The sequence below is a fragment of the Musa acuminata genome, chromosome BXJ1-4 (assembly GCF_036884655.1).
Source record: "Musa acuminata AAA Group cultivar baxijiao chromosome BXJ1-4, Cavendish_Baxijiao_AAA, whole genome shotgun sequence".
NCBI lineage: Eukaryota > Viridiplantae > Streptophyta > Magnoliopsida > Zingiberales > Musaceae > Musa > Musa acuminata.
In genome coordinates, this window is record NC_088330.1 from 23,979,466 (window position 1) to 23,995,497 (window position 16,032).

The window sequence follows — 16,032 nt, forward strand, 5'->3', positions numbered from 1 at the left end:
GCGCATCGGCAGCAGCGTGGGCTTCAGCCTCGGCCTTCTCCACCCTCTTGGTAAGGCCAAGCGCCTCCGACTTCAATAGGCGAAGCTCGGCCCGATCCAAACGAAGAAACTCTTGGAGTTCCTTGACCGAATTGCCCGACTGCTCGAGCTCCGCCTTCAGACGCGCCACCTCCTCCTCGGAGTCAGTTGCGCGCTTCTCCGCGGCCGCCACCGCTTCTGGGCCCGACCCGGCCCGAACTTCCTCTAGCTGGTGGCACAACTCGGAGTTGCACTCGCTGAGGTTCCAGATTACCTGGCCGGCATCACGCACTCGGTCCATCAGCGCCGTCGAGTAGTGGAGGCCCTGCAACAGAAAAAGAGTTGGTCGGCACACAGTCACGAAGACGCCCGGAGTTAACAAAACACTTACCAGTGTCAGAAACCGCCCCGCCTTGCTGAGCATGGTCTCCGAAGGCAGGGTGTACAGGTCCCGAGCCAGGTCGGGGTGGAGCACACCTCGGAGAAAGGCGGCCGAGGGATCTCCCCCGGCCCACACCTTGTCCCCTCGGGACAGCCCCTTCCAGCGGGCGACTAGCGGGTCGGAGGCCTCCCCCGGTGGAAGCTCGCCCATCACTAACGACCATAGGGGCTCGTCGGCCCCCGTGCGTAGCCCGCACAGGTCGCCCACCGTAGGCAGGCTCGACCTCTTCCCGGCCGCCCCTTGACTGGGCCCATCAACTCGGGAAGGCCCGTCGTCCCGAACAGTCCGCTTTGCGCCCATGGTTCTCAAGGAGGCAGCCCCCGCCTCGGCTCTCCCGGGACCAGCTGTCTTCGCCTTCTTTGACGGGCGCCCCTCCGGAATCTCTAATGGAGCGTCCGCCGAGCCAGGCATTGGGTCGGCGGAAGGGCGCGGAGAGGAAGCAGCGTACGGGCGTGGGGAAGAAACCGACGATGAGCAACCGTCGCGGAGTGATAGAAGTTTCATTCCTGCAGAGGAAACAAGCAAGCCATCACCAACTGTGGAAACAAACAAGACACGGGGAACACTCGCTATAAACATACCCCCAAAAGCCGGGCTAAGACCCGCCTCGGCCAGCCACTCCTCGGTCATAGCTCGGATTGCCTGAGAACCGGGAAGGATTTCCCCAACCACTCCTCGTCGTTCAAATGCGGGACCATGTTATCTATCACCCTCACTGCCCACCGAACTCCGAAGCCCCAATCCTTCGACCAGCTAACATAGAAAAACCGCCCCTTCCACCCTTTGTTGTTCGAAGGGGCTCCCCCGACGCGAAAGCCAACCCGGGCTGACACGAAATTGCCCCCCGGCCCCTTGAGAAGGCGGAAACAAGAGAGAAAGAGGTTTCGGGTAGGGGTGATGTTAGCATAATAACATTCCCCTAAGAACGCTACTAGGTAGCGCCATGAGTTAGGCGCCACCTGGGAAGGCGAAATCCGCCACAAAGAAAGACAGGAGACAATGGTGGGGTGAAAGGGGAGGTGCAACCCGGCCTCTAGGGCATCTTGGGTCAGCGCGAAACCTCGAGGGATCGGGTCGTACGACCGCTGCCCCGGATCAGGTGCAACCAGGACAAACTCCTCCGGGACGTGATAACGCTCCCGGAGCTTTTCTAGTGACGACCCGCTCACCACCGAGTCGAGGTCGTGCGGCCACATTAGAGCCTCGAGGGCTCGTGCCGCCTCCTCGTCTGGGGGGGACAGAGGCACGCTCTCCCGGACTCTGTCAAGGGACAAAGGCGAAGAGACAGGCGAGAGGGACATCCTTACCGGCTTTAAGACGAACAAGGGAGACGACGAGGGAGCAACTGGAGAATGACGGCGTAGGAGAGGAGAGGGTGCGATGACAGAAGGGACGACGAGGTCCGGGACTCAGCAGCAAGAATCGTGAAACGGACAGAGTGCGCCATTTATCTAGGAAAAATCCCGCCAAAAGAGACGTCCCTCCGTCTCCCCATAGCGGCCGACAGCTCATCCACACACTCACTCGTCGCGTCATGTCAGAGAAGGCCAACGAACACCCTATCATAAATGCGGACCCAAGGCCGCTACAGGGAAGGAATGGAGAACGGCCGCTGCGACTCCTCGACGCCGAAAAGGAACGACGATCTTTCCGCCAGCCCGCCCGAGACGTGCTCCTCGGCCGCATGTCCCCGAGACCACCTCCTCGGCGCGGCCAGCCCGCCCGAGACGTGCTCCTCGGCCACATGTCCCCGAGACCACCTCCTCGGCGCGGCCAGCCCGCCCGAGACGTGCTCCTCGGTCGCATGTCCCCGAGACCACCTCCTCAGCGCGGCCAGCCCGCCCGAGACGTGCTCCTCGGCCGCATGTCCCCGAGACCACCTCCTCGGCGCGGCCAGCCCGCCCGAGATGTGCTCCTCGGCCACATGTCCCCGAGACCACCTCCTCGGCGCGGCCAGCCCGCCCGAGACGTGCTCCTCGGCCGCATGCCCCCGAGACCACCTCCTCGGCGCGGCCAGCCCGCCCGAGACGTGCTCCTCGGCCGCATGTCCCCGAGACCACCTCCTCGGCGCGGCCAGCCCGTCCGAGACGTGCTCCTCGGCTGCATGTCCCCGAGACCACCTCCTCGGCGCGGCCAGCCCGCCCGAGACGTGCTCCTCGGCCGCATGTCCCCGAGACCACCTCCTCGGTGCGGCCAGCCCGCCCGAGACGTGCTCCTCGGCCGCATGTCCCCAAGACCACCTCCTCGGCGCGGCCAGCCCGCCCGAGACGTGCTCCTCGGCCGCATGTTCCCGAGACCACCTCCTCGGCGCGGCCAGCCCACCCGAGACGTGCTCCTCGGACGCATGTTCCCGAGACCACCTTCTTGGCACGGCTAGCCCGCCCGAGACGTGCTCCCCGGCCTCATGCCACCCAAAGCACCTCTGCCGCGCGGCCTATTCGCCCCGGACATGTGCCTCAATCATGAATCGCGGAGAGAACCACCATTTGCCGATCAAAGCCACGCCTCGAATCCCCTCTATCCAACGCCGAGCCATGGCTTCCTTTGGGGGGGGGGATATGATATGACAAAAAATGGCAGACCCCACTCCTGGCGAGGTCCCCCGCACGTGGACAGGCTCGGTGCCCCAGGGGGGGCCATAAAGGCGACGGTCTGCGTCCGGACGCCAGCCTCACTTAGCCCGCAGCCCCCTCGGTTGACCCAGCACAGTCGGACGAGACAGAAGCAGGTAACGGTTGAAGCTCGCCCATACCCTGCGATCCCCCAGTCTCCCATGCAACGTCCTTGGCGATGTCGGACGCCATCAGAGATACGGCCCTGACCGATGTGATGGCGTGCCCGGTAATGCCGAGTTCCCCTATAAACGTCCCCTAGCGAGAGGTCGGGAGAGGAGGACTTTTCTGAGGAAAAAAAACCCCAAGACTTGAGCTAATTTGATCGTCGGAGGGGTCGGGCTGAGCATCTCGACCCGACCTCTGTGTAGGTACGAAGCCGAGAAGTCCCCACCCGGAGGAAGCTGCCGCGCCGCCCCAGATCGGGGACCTTACCCGACCGCCTCAGTGCAGACGAGGAACGCCCTAGGGAGATCACCGCCATTCGGACCCCCGAACCAAGCCGCGACGACCCCGCGAGTCACGGCTAAGAAAAAGGTGTTTACACTAACAATATTAAATATCGTATCATTTATATTAAATGTCTTAGACAGCTAGCTGTACACGGTCGAGGCAAATGAATTGATGTATCATTGCATTAGATGCTTCTTCAATGCCACTGTTGACCCGGTCAACTTTTAATGATTAAATCAAATAAAAATAAACACTACATTTTTGTTACACTCCTCAAAGTCAATATTTATGGCCACTGTTATACTAATGGTGACATCATCCTCTTTTTTTCTTTTGTCTGAAATAAGAAAACATTTGTGATGTTATTGAATATTTTTCTTCCCAAGTAATTTTTGTATTGTCTAAATCCTTTGAGTTGAATGCTTTGAACTTTCGATTTAGGCGATCAAGGCACGTATTAGTAATCATTTGTGTTTATCCTTCTAAATTCGAATTTAGTATATATATATATATATATATATATATATATATATATTGTTGATCATTAATATAATGATGTTATTATTCTTCAAAAAATATTATTTTTGAATCACTTTTGTTTATTTAATATATGTCAAAATCATCGTCCGTCCCCTTCCCTCCCCACCACTTCGTGGGTCCGTACACGTGTTCGCATCGCGGGCGACGGGCGGTGGCGATGACCGAGGGAAGTTTAGCTAATGAAGAATGCTCTTCTCCCACTCCCCTCTCACCCATCAAATCAATCAGGCCTCTTTTCGTGGTGCCCGATCGAAATCCAGAGAAAAAAACCACCTGTCCTGTGACTGGTGCTCCCTGTGGTCCCTCAGGTCGGTCCCGCAACTGTATTGAACCAGAAAGACTAACCCACATCAGAAAAGCGCAGGGAGAGATGATGGCTGATAGGGAAAAAGAGGGTTCACGTCCCAAACGTAACTCGTGCCACGATCTCGACAGGAGTCGCAGAACCATCGATTGGAGTAGCGTCACATCCCCAGCGTTGTGCGGTAAGTCGTTAACAGAATCGGAACTAGACATCCGTCGTCAGTGTCGGTTACCCATGTTCGATAAGGAACATCTGTGTCGGCATCAAATAAGACGTACTTAGAACCCCATCACCCTACTTTCTTTCTCATTTTACCAATTACTTAATTAAAATTAGACAGGCAATTTTTTCCAAAATAATATTTCACGTTTCCTTTTTTTTTTTTTTACGAGAATCATCTTTTTTTTCTCTTTTTCTTTTTTTTAAGAATGCTCTTAGTTTTTAAAAAATAATTTTTTCTTAAACTTCGTCCCGCCCCTTATCCTCTCATGTCGAAGGAGCCCGTCACACATCGTGGCATCAATCGTCTAACGCTTTACCTTTCCCAATTCAACACATAAGAGAATGAGAGCATCAGGAACAAGAGTGATGTCGAGAAAAAGAAAGTCAATCTATGTTGAATCTCGTATTTTGATGATGAAAACAATTGATAATTATGTTTATATTTTAATCTACGTTTTTGAGTGACGTAGGATGCTTCGATCAGGATGAGACAATTAAAGCAGGAAAAATCATATTGTGCCGGAGGAACATGTTAGAAGATTGGACGTCGGGCCGGTGGATCGGTCGACGTATCAACAGAAGGCTTCGGGCCGTGGACTCGGGCATCGGGCCAAGAAGAGCATATATTGTGCCAAGGATATCGGAGTTGCGGAGTCAACTAGCCGATTGGGCAATAAGCCACAGGAGAGGACGATGCGCCAAATAATCAGACGAAGCGTCGAAAGACCAATGACATGCCGGACAACTTGGTTAATTGCTTAGGATTAATTGTCTCGATCGAAGTTTTGTTTTACATGTGCAGGATTAACTACGATGGAAGTAAGACATGCAGCAGGAGTTACGCCGGAGTCAAGACTATGATCACGTTGGGAGTTCGAGAGTTCGACGGAAGTCCGGACGATCGTCGGAGGTTTTGGGGGAACAAATCCGAGAAGTCCAGGAGCTTGCCAAAGAAGCTTGTTAGAACTCGCCAAGTGGATCGTCGCAAGTCCAGGAGTTTGCCGGAAGTCCGCCAGAGCATCGTCGAAGGTTCGTCGGATGTTCGCCGGAAGTTCGCCGGAAGAAGCGATTGATGCACCGGAGCAAGTTGCAGTAAATATCTTAAGAAATATCATAGTTAGCATGTAGATTAAGTTAGGAATGGGAGGTGATCCCATTAACTTAATCTGGGGGCAATTGGGCTGAATGGATCAACCCATCGCTAGGGTCGGCGGTGGCACCGCCCAGGAGATGGTCTCCCAAGAAAGCTGGGCAGTGCAACCGCCCATGTCAGGCGATGGCACCGCTTGATCTCAGTCTCCGAGCGAGACTAGGCGGTGCAACCGCTCCAATCAGGCAGTGGCACCGCCTAGGCTCAATCTCCGAGCAAGACTGGGCGGTGCAACCGCCCCTAACAAGTGGTGGCACCGCCCAGAGGCTCAGTCTCCGAGCTGCCAGGCGGTTGTACCGCCCCAGTCAGGAGGTAGTACCACCAGGACCCCGAAAATCTGGGAAATGACATTTTTGAGCTCCAAATTCAAACCAGTTTGGGGCCTATATATATCCCACCCTTTCCTGCATGAAAGGGCATCGAAAATCCAATCTTACTCTATAATTTTTAGAGCTCAAAAGTGTTGTAATAGCTAGAAGTTCTCCTCCCTCTTTTCTTCCAAGTTTTGAGCTTTCAAGAGAGGAGAGAAATTCTGTAAGGGTTGTCTTCTAAGCCCGTCAAAAGGAGTAAAACTATAAAAGGGTGGCTGACCTTCGTCTATTGAAGGAAGGCCTCTAGTGGACGTCGGTGACCTCATCGGAGGAGGAAGCCGAAAGTGGATGTAGGTCACGTTTGACCGAACCACTCTAAAATCTGGTTTGCATTTCCTTCGTGCTATTTATCTTAACTGTAAACTGCCTTCCTTACTTTACTTCAAATATGTTTCCGTAAGCTTCCAAAGTTATTATCTACACGAAATGACTTTTACGTCGGAATCGGATTTCAATGTACGAACGTAGTTTTAATCGTCGAAAGTTTTCCGCTGCACTAATTCACCCCCCTCTTAGTGCTCTTGATCCTAACAACCTCCTCATGAGATGATGGTCTAGGCAAAGACAAAAGGAGATGAGCATCGCTAGTTCTTTCACCCTGCTCCTGATTGGTTTGCTAAATCAAAAGAGATAGGGTGTCAAGTATTTCGATTGGAGACGATGAAGGTTGTGAATGGATGATGGGCTCCTTTGGCAAGGGAGGGTGAGGGGATAAGATGTTAGGACTCTATTCAAAAGAGTCCTAATTGAATTTTATTGAAAGAGGCATTCATGTAAAGCCTACCTAGCCAATGACCCCTATTAAAGAGGTGAAGAGCTCGGCTAGGGTTAGGGTTAGTTGGGAGGTTGCTTCTTAGAGTATGAGTCTTATTAGGAGTTGGTTAGAAGTAGAAGTCTTGAGTAGGAGTCATATTAGGAGTTAGGATTTAGAAGCCCTATAAATAGTCATGTATTCATCCTCTTTTGACAAGCAATAGATGAATCTTCTTAGCAACCTTTGAGCAGCAACTTGGAGGAAGGAACCCGCGGGCAAAGGCGTCGCGGGGCAACGGCGCTTGCGACCGCTGCTCCCGCGAGCATACCCCCCGCAAGGGCGGTGCCCGGTGAGGCAGCACCGCTTGTGGGCGCTGCATCACAGGTAGAACTGCCCACGGAGGCGGCGGCGCCCGCCCTCGGGGGCGCCCACCTGCAGGGGCCACGTCGCCCGCGGGCAAGTCACCATCAGGTAGGGGTCATGCCCCCGTCGCCGGCAGGGTGGTGGTAATGGCGACGGTAGCAACAGCAGGGGAGAAGAGAAGGGTGTTAGGGTTTTTAGACAAAAGATAGTTTTACCCCTATGAATTTTAAAAATTATAAATTATGTCTTTATGTCCAAATTATAAAAATACCCTTAAGTATTTAGAAAATTCCCTACATGTCCCTAAATTCAGAAAATATTAATTAATTAAAATATTTAATTGATTATAATTTTTTTATTATCTAGTAGTCCTACATGATGATGATTTATATATGTGATGTATGATGTGTGGATAGATGATCATAGACCGTGTGTTGTGTATACTTGTGATTATTATTATTGGGGCCTACGAGTCTCCATTTTATTTCTCGTTTATTATCGGGCCTACGTGCCTATGATTAAGTTATAATCATACGAGGAGGCGTAGCGGGAGTGTGGAGGCGATAGCGGGACCCACGAGACGGACGGTCACGATACATGGAGATGCATCGAGATGTCGATAGAACTGACGAGGACGAGATGGACGATCACAGGGCATGGAGATGCACTGCTGCACACATAGATCTTGATGTAAGTGATTAGGTCCACTGGCTCGGGCCTGATCACAATAGGCTATGGTCCATGATCATCTGGTGTGATTGCTTATACACCTACTAGATATGTATATATATTTGCATGCAATGTAGATATATATTAGGAGACCAAATCATAAAAACCCCTCTCTCGATAATATTAAGTCGGTAAACGTGAGGTAATTAGATTGACCCATGTGGCATTCTATTGTTATAGGTAGGGATCGATTTCCGATGTAGATTGAGTTGGTCGAGTCCCTCGAGGCTCACCTACATCACAATTCACTATCTTGCCTATGACATAGAGATGCCACCGGTGATATGAGGACATGATATATTTGGTCGAGTCCCTCGAGAGTATATCATCGAATCATACTCATTTTATAACGATAGTGTTGACTTAACCGAACATCATGGTTGGTCGAGTCCCTCGAAACCATGGTGATTCGGAGGCCGAACAGGATGGGAATCACAAGGAGTTGTGATCGATAAGAGTTGTCTACCTTTCGGGCTTAATGTGATTGGTCGAGTCCCTCAAGGTTACACTATGGTGCCGATTGGATCATAATCCCCACTAGAAGTTTGTCGGAGACTTCCGTTTCATGTGTTGAGGGTGTCGCGTGACTCGCCAGTAAAATAGTGGGAGCAGATTAAGATAGAAGTCAATATCTTGATTGTTTATTTTTTTAAAATTTGCATATTATTTATTTCTGCCGCATCTTTATTTTTAGAAAATGTCACTTTCAAATCCCTTACATGCATACTTGATGTCAACTGCCTCACTGGTCCAAATTATATGGATTGGCTCCATAACTTGAGAATTTTTCTCACGGTGAAGAAAATTGCGTACGTCCTTGATATAGTGATGCCTACGCCTGAGGAAGGGGCAAGCGAGGATGAGATCGCTCGCTATGTGAAGTACATTGACGACTCCACTCTTGCTCAGTGTTACATGTTGGGCTCTACGACTCCTAAGTTATAGAGATAACATGAAAAGATGGATGTGAGATCCATTCTCCTACATGTCCCCAAACTGTTTGAGAAACAAGGAAGGACTCAGCGATATGAGATATCCAAGAGCCTCTTCCGTGCTAGGATGACTGAGGGGACATCGGTTTAGAACCATGTCCTAAAAATGATTGAGTGGATAGAGAAACTCACAAGTCTAGGAATGGTCCTAAAAGATAACTTGTGTGTGAATATTGTATTTCAATCCCTATCAGATTCCTTTTCACAGTTCATAATGAATTTTAATATGAACAAGCTTGAGGAGACTCTCTCGAAGCTCCTCAATATGTTGAGGGAGGCAGAGAGCACTATCAAGAAAGAGAAGCCAGTTTTCTACACTAGTGAGATCAGAAAGAAAAAGGAAAGCCGTAAAGTCCTTTAAAAAGGGCAAGGGCAGGGGTAGACTAGGTAAAGCAATGGTTGCTAAGAAAGACCTGGTAAAAGACAAAGGCCAGTGCTTCCATTATGGCAAAGATGAGCACTGGAAGAGGAACCGCAAAGAGTACATTGCAAAGAGGGCGAAACAAAAGCTTAGAGAAGCTTCAAGTACATTCATGATTAGTCTTAATTTGTCAAACTCTTATAATAACACATGGGTATTGAATACCAGTAGTACTTATCATATATGTAATTTATTGTAGGTTCTAGCAAGGCCTAGGAGATTGGCGAGAGGCGAGATGGACCTCAAGATGGGTAATGGAGCAAAAGTTACTGCAGTAGCTATTGGCGAGGTCACCCTACATTTGCTTGGTGGAGCTATTATTGTATTAGATGCATATTATTTTGTTCCTTCTATTATCAAAAATATTATCTCCATTTTATGTTTGATAGTTAGTGGATATAAATTAGTTTTTTATAACAATAGTTGTTCAATATTATTAGATAATGAGATTATCACGAAAGAAATATTGTATAATGGTTTGTTTATGCTAGACACTACTCCACATATCATGAGTGTAAGTGTGTCTAAGAGGAAACGAGATGAGATGAACAGTGCATACTTATGGCATTATAGGCTAGGTCACATCAATGAGGGAATGATTCATAAATTGCTAAAGAATGGATATCTAGATCCATTTGACTATGAGTCATATGCAACTTGCGAGCCTTGCCTTTGTGGAAAAATGACCAACTCTCCATTTAGTGAAACTGGAGAGAGAGCCTCTGAGTTGCTGGAACTTATACATAGTGATGTATGTAGACCCATGTCAACACATGCCATTAGTGGTTACTCCTACTTCATTACCTTTACTGATGATTTTTCAAGGTATGGACATGTGTACTTAATGAAGTACAAGTCTGAGGCCTTTGAGAAATTCAGAGAGTATAAGAATGAAATGGAGAATCAAACTGGAAAGAGTCTCAAGACTCTTCGATCAGATCGAGGAGGTGAGTACTTATGTACAGAGTTTACCCAATTCCTCAAGGACTATGAGATTTTATCCCAATTGACACCTCCTTATACATCTCAACTCAATGGTTTGTCTGAAAGAAGGAATCATATGCTATTAGACATGGTACGGTCCATGATGAGTTTCGTTGACCTACCCATCTCATTCTGGGGATATGCCCTAGAGACCGTAGTTTACCTTCTGAACAGAGTTCCAACTAAGTTGGTAGTGTCTAAACCATATAAGATATGAAAAGGGAAGAAGCCCGATCTTAATGTTGTTAAGATTTGGGACTGTCTTGCCCACGTTAAAAGACACAACCTCGATAAGTTGGAATCAAGGACGAAATGATGCAAGTTCGTGGGATACCTCAAGGAAACTTGTGAGTATTATTTCTATCATCTCGAGGACCAAAAGGTCTTTGTAGCTAAGAGAGTGATGTTCCTTAAGAATGAACACATTCTTGGCAGAGACAGTGGGAGCATGGTAGAGTTGAGCGAGGATGGAGAACCTAGCTCAAGCACCACTCTACAGCTCGAGTCTGTTCAGGTACCTAATACACAAGTTCCAATTTTACGTATGTCCGACAGAGTATCTCATCCTCTTAAGAGATATGTGAGACATATTAGAGGAGATGATGTTGAGTATAGACTCCGGGAAGTGGCAAGAAGCCATAAATTCTTAGATGGATTCCATTTACTCCAACAAGGTTTGGAACCTAATTGATGCGCCCGAAAGTATTATATTCATCGGTTGCAAGTAGATCTTTAAAAAAAAGATTAGAGTAGATGGAAAGGTAGAGACCTATATAGCAAGGGTAGTGGCTAAGGGGTATCGTCAAAGGCAAGGTGTTAACTATGACGAAACCTTCACCCATAGCAATGCTAAAATCCATCCGAATTCTATTGGCTATTACAACACACTATGATTATGAGATCTGGAAGATGGATGTGAAAACCGAATTCCTCAATGGGAACCTTGAGGAGGAGGTGTATATGATACAACCCGAGTGACTCGTGTCCAAGGACTGCCCAGATAAGGTGTGCAGGTTACTTAGATCAATTTATGGACTAAAGTAAGCTTTCCGAAGTTGGAACATAAGATTTGATAAGGCAATCAGATCTTATGACTTCGTTAAGAACGAAGATGAGTCTTGTGTGTACAGGAAGGTAAGTAGGAGCGTTGTCACTTTTTTGGTGTTATATGTGGATGACATCATGATAATTGGGAATGATATAGAAATGCTATCCACAGTAAATGCTTGGTTATCTAGACACTTCTCCATGAAGGACTTAGGGGAAGCATCATATATCTTGGAGATTCGGATATATAGAGATAGATCCAAGAGGATGCTTGGCTTGTCCCAGTCTAGGTACATAGAAACCATTGTCAAAAGGTTTGGCATGAAAAATTTCCAATAAAAGTCTCATACCGATGAGACATAGGATATCTCTTTCTAGGAGTATGTCCCCAAAGACTCCTGAAGAAAGGGCGAACATGGATAGGATACCCTATGCATCAGCAATAAGGTCTATCATGTATGTCATGCTATGTACCAGGCATGATATAGCGCATGCTCTGAGTGTCACAAGCAAGTAACAGGCGGATCCAGGCTTGGAGTACTAGAAAACAGTAAAGTGTATCCTTCAATACTTGAGAAAGACTAAGGACCTTTTAGTAGTCTATGGAGATAGTAGCCTCAAGGTTGAAGGCTACACGGACTCGAGCTTTCAGTTTGATATCGATGATAGCAAGTTAAATTCAGGGTATGTGTACACCTTGAATGGAGGAGCAGTGTATTGGAAGAGTTCCAAGCAAGATACTACTGCTGACTCGACCACAGAGGCAAAGTACATTGCTGTAGTAGAGGCAACAAAGGAGGGAGTCTAGATAAAGAAGTTCATCACAGATTTGGGAATCGCGCCGGGTAGCGAGGAGCCAATTCCTTATATTGCAATAACTCGGGGCGATTGCTCAAATAAGGAAACCTGGGTCTCATCAGAAGTGTTCTAAGGAGGTTCTAGCTTATTAGAGAGATCGTGACCCATGGAGATGTAGTAGTGGAAAAAGTTCCATCCGAAGATAACATTGTAGATCCTCTGACAAAGATATTGTCTCATATTATCTTTAAGCGTCATAGGGGTCTAATGGGGATTAAACATATATGTGATTGGCTTTAGGTCAAGTGAGAGATTACTAGTCATAGGTGCCTAGTAAGCCAATCACGTGAGTGATGACACGTGTGACTTGACACATAATCTTTTTGCTTATTATATTTTGACATTTATCACTTTATATTGACTATTGCATATATATATATACATATATATATATATACATATATATATATACATATATATATATACATATATATATATACATATATATATATATATACATATATATATATACATATATATATATATACATATATATATATACATATATATATATATGTATATATATATATGTATATATATATATATATATATATATATATATATATATATATATATATTGTGATGTCCTTGGATCTGTGCAATGGGAATCGGATCGTGATGAGATTACGATAATGAGACCGATTCAACTTTAAACATAGATCCTAAATAATCTCGGTCATAGGTTACTTGAGAGGGACATCGAGATAACCGGACAGACTGGTGTGCTGTATACCCATCCATATGATGGATGCAGTTGGTCTCATAGTTGTGGGGACACTAGGGATACAGTACAGGTGCTCATTGGAGAATGAGTTCACTAATTGATCCGCTTACGGAATACTGGATGGTTGATGATACCTTATTGTCAAACAGCGATTCCATAGTCCTAATGGTGTATTTGGTCCTTAGACTTGAGACACCAAGGATGTCCTATATGAGTGCTCCATTTTTTGATACCAGACTTATAGGTTTGGATGTCCCAGATCTTGTACAACCGGTCATTAGAAGTGGTAGTCAATCTCACGAGGGCTATTGAGTATTGATAGAGGATCATCCACTCTCGATGTCATGAAAGGAATATCCCATATTTTCTTGCTCAGACAAATCCCTAGCCAGGGTCATTCGGATTGAGAAAGAAAGAGTTCTCCGGGAGAATCTGATTAAAGCGAGACTCGAGTAGAAACCGTATGGGTCTAACAGCACCATGCCCGATATACAATTTTTGGGATATTAGATGGATGAGGGACTATAGGTATATGATAATGGAGGACAGACAGGTCCAATGGATTAGATTTCTCTGTATCATTTGGGAATTGTGGTGTAGTGGCCTAGTACGTCCATAGTCGATAAGTCAAGTGAATTATTATGGTGATAATAATTCATTAAGCCAAAAAGAGTTTTAATAGGCATGACTCACGGCCAGCTCGATATTGAGCCTAGAGGGTCACACATATATGGTATGCGTTACGATGAGTAGAGATTCGAATATGAGATATTCGCCGGACCCCCTATCTTATTGGATATCTAATAACCCTCTGAATTATTAGATCCCATGAACGAGATCCAATAAAAACCCATGAGAGATTATTGGATAGAGATCCATTAATCTAAGAGACTTGGGTAGTTGGATGAAGATCCAATACCCAATAAGGGAGGATCCATTAGGGTTAAGTTGATAGGGGACCTCTATAAATAGGAGGGATTCAGTGGTTCATAAGCTAGAGCTTTTGCTTGTCTCTCTTATTTTCCTCCCCCTCTCCACCTTAGAGCAGGCCTGGAGTTTTGAGGAGCATCGTTGTAGCCCTACTGTGTGGATCACCACTAGAGAGGAGGGCGCTTGACCTCCTTCACCCTCTCCTAAAGATCTATAAGGATTCAGGGATATACGATCTCTCTAAGTAATACAATCTATTCTATACGCAGTTTTAAGTTTGGTGGATTTTTATGCACCAATCTTTATATGACGACGAACGTCTCTTTGGGAATAAGGGATTTTGTTTTCTGTTCTTCCGCTACGCATGTGATGTTGCCCTCAAAGATTTCCTAATAATTACTTCTTAAAGTATGAGTCTTATTAGGAGTTGGTTAGAAGTAGTAGACTTGAGTAAGAGTCCTATTAGGAGTTAGGATTAAGAAGCCCTATAAATAGTCATGTATTCATCCTCTTTTGATAGCAATAGATGAATCTTCTTAGTATCCTTTGAACAGTAACTTGGAGGAAGGAACCCCTATAGAGTTCCAAGGAGGCTTATCCCTTAAAGAGATCAACCCCGAGCTTAAAATCTGCTATGGTTGTAACACTTAGTATCAGAGCAGTGTTCTTGGTGTCTCGCTGCCCTTCCACAGCCATCCATCAGCCCTCCACAATCGCCCAAAGTAATTCTCACAATTGCTTAAAAGATCGTCGTCGAATTCTGCCACCATCTTCACCACTACAGATCATCCTTTGATCTCCTGCAATAGGTTCTGGTTTCCTACCTTGCTGCTGCAATTTAGTTATCCTTATTCAAAATTCAGCCATCCACCAGCCTTCCATAGCCGCCCAAAGCAATTCCCACAATCGCTTAAAAGATCGTCGCCGAATTCCGCCACCATCTCCACCATCGCAGATCATCCTTTGATCTCCGTGTGAATTGCAACAAGTTCTGGTTTCCTACCTTACTGCTGCTGCAATTTAGTTATCCTTATTCAAAAATCTAAAAAAATAATTCCTATATTGCTGCATAAACTTTTCGTCGTAAAGTTTTTGATCTCTACGATGAAAGATGCACTGCAGAATTCCAACTACATAGCACAGTTCGTTTGATCTTGCTACTATGTTTTTTTTATCTAAATCTTTATGAAATTTTTATGATAGCTTTAACACTTCCTAATAGTATATTTCCCTTTGGTTTCGTTAAAAAACTCTCAATATGAATCACTGATCTTTTATGTCCAAACTGCTAGATGCACTATAGAATTCCAACCATATAGCACAGCTTGTTTGATCTTGCTAGTGTATTTTTTCTATCCACATCTTTACAAAATTTTTATAACAGCTTTGACACTTCCTAATAGTAGATTTCTCTTTGGTTTCGTCAAAAAATTCTCAATATAAACTACTGACCTTTTACGTCCAATCTGCTACACTTTAGACGTAAAAATATACTACAGTACCTTTCCGTGATCCTCAATTTTTCTGAACCTTCCACCACCCTATGCCATTAACCCATCAATAAAAAAAAGACAGGGACATCTCTAATCTATAGGTATATGCTATGGCTTCTCAAGATCTAATTGATACTAAATTTTAAGCATGGGAATCTCGGATTGAATCGCGACTTCGATCATGCTTGGAGGACAAATTGCCGCTTTGTTTGCAGAATTCAGAATTGGACAACCACTGAGTCCAACCAAATTTCAATAAGGAGAGAGTTCAGAGAGGCCTCTAGAGAAGGAGGGACAACCCTCAAACATGCTTCAGCCACGTATGAGGGTGGAGTTCCTGCGATGGGAAGAAGGAGACACGGTGGGGTGGATTTCACGCATCGAATATTACTTTCGCTACTACCGAACGTCGGATGATGCTATGGTAGAAATTATTGTCATCCACCTTGAAGGAGATGCTATTTAATGGTACAATTGGCTAGAATACAATCATGGGGCTCTGACATGGAATTAATTTAAGAATGCGCTACTAAATCGTTTCAGACCTACGGAGTATAAAAATATCGATGGCCAACTCGCAAAGATTTGTCAAACCTCTACGATTCAAGAGCACCAAACTAGGTTT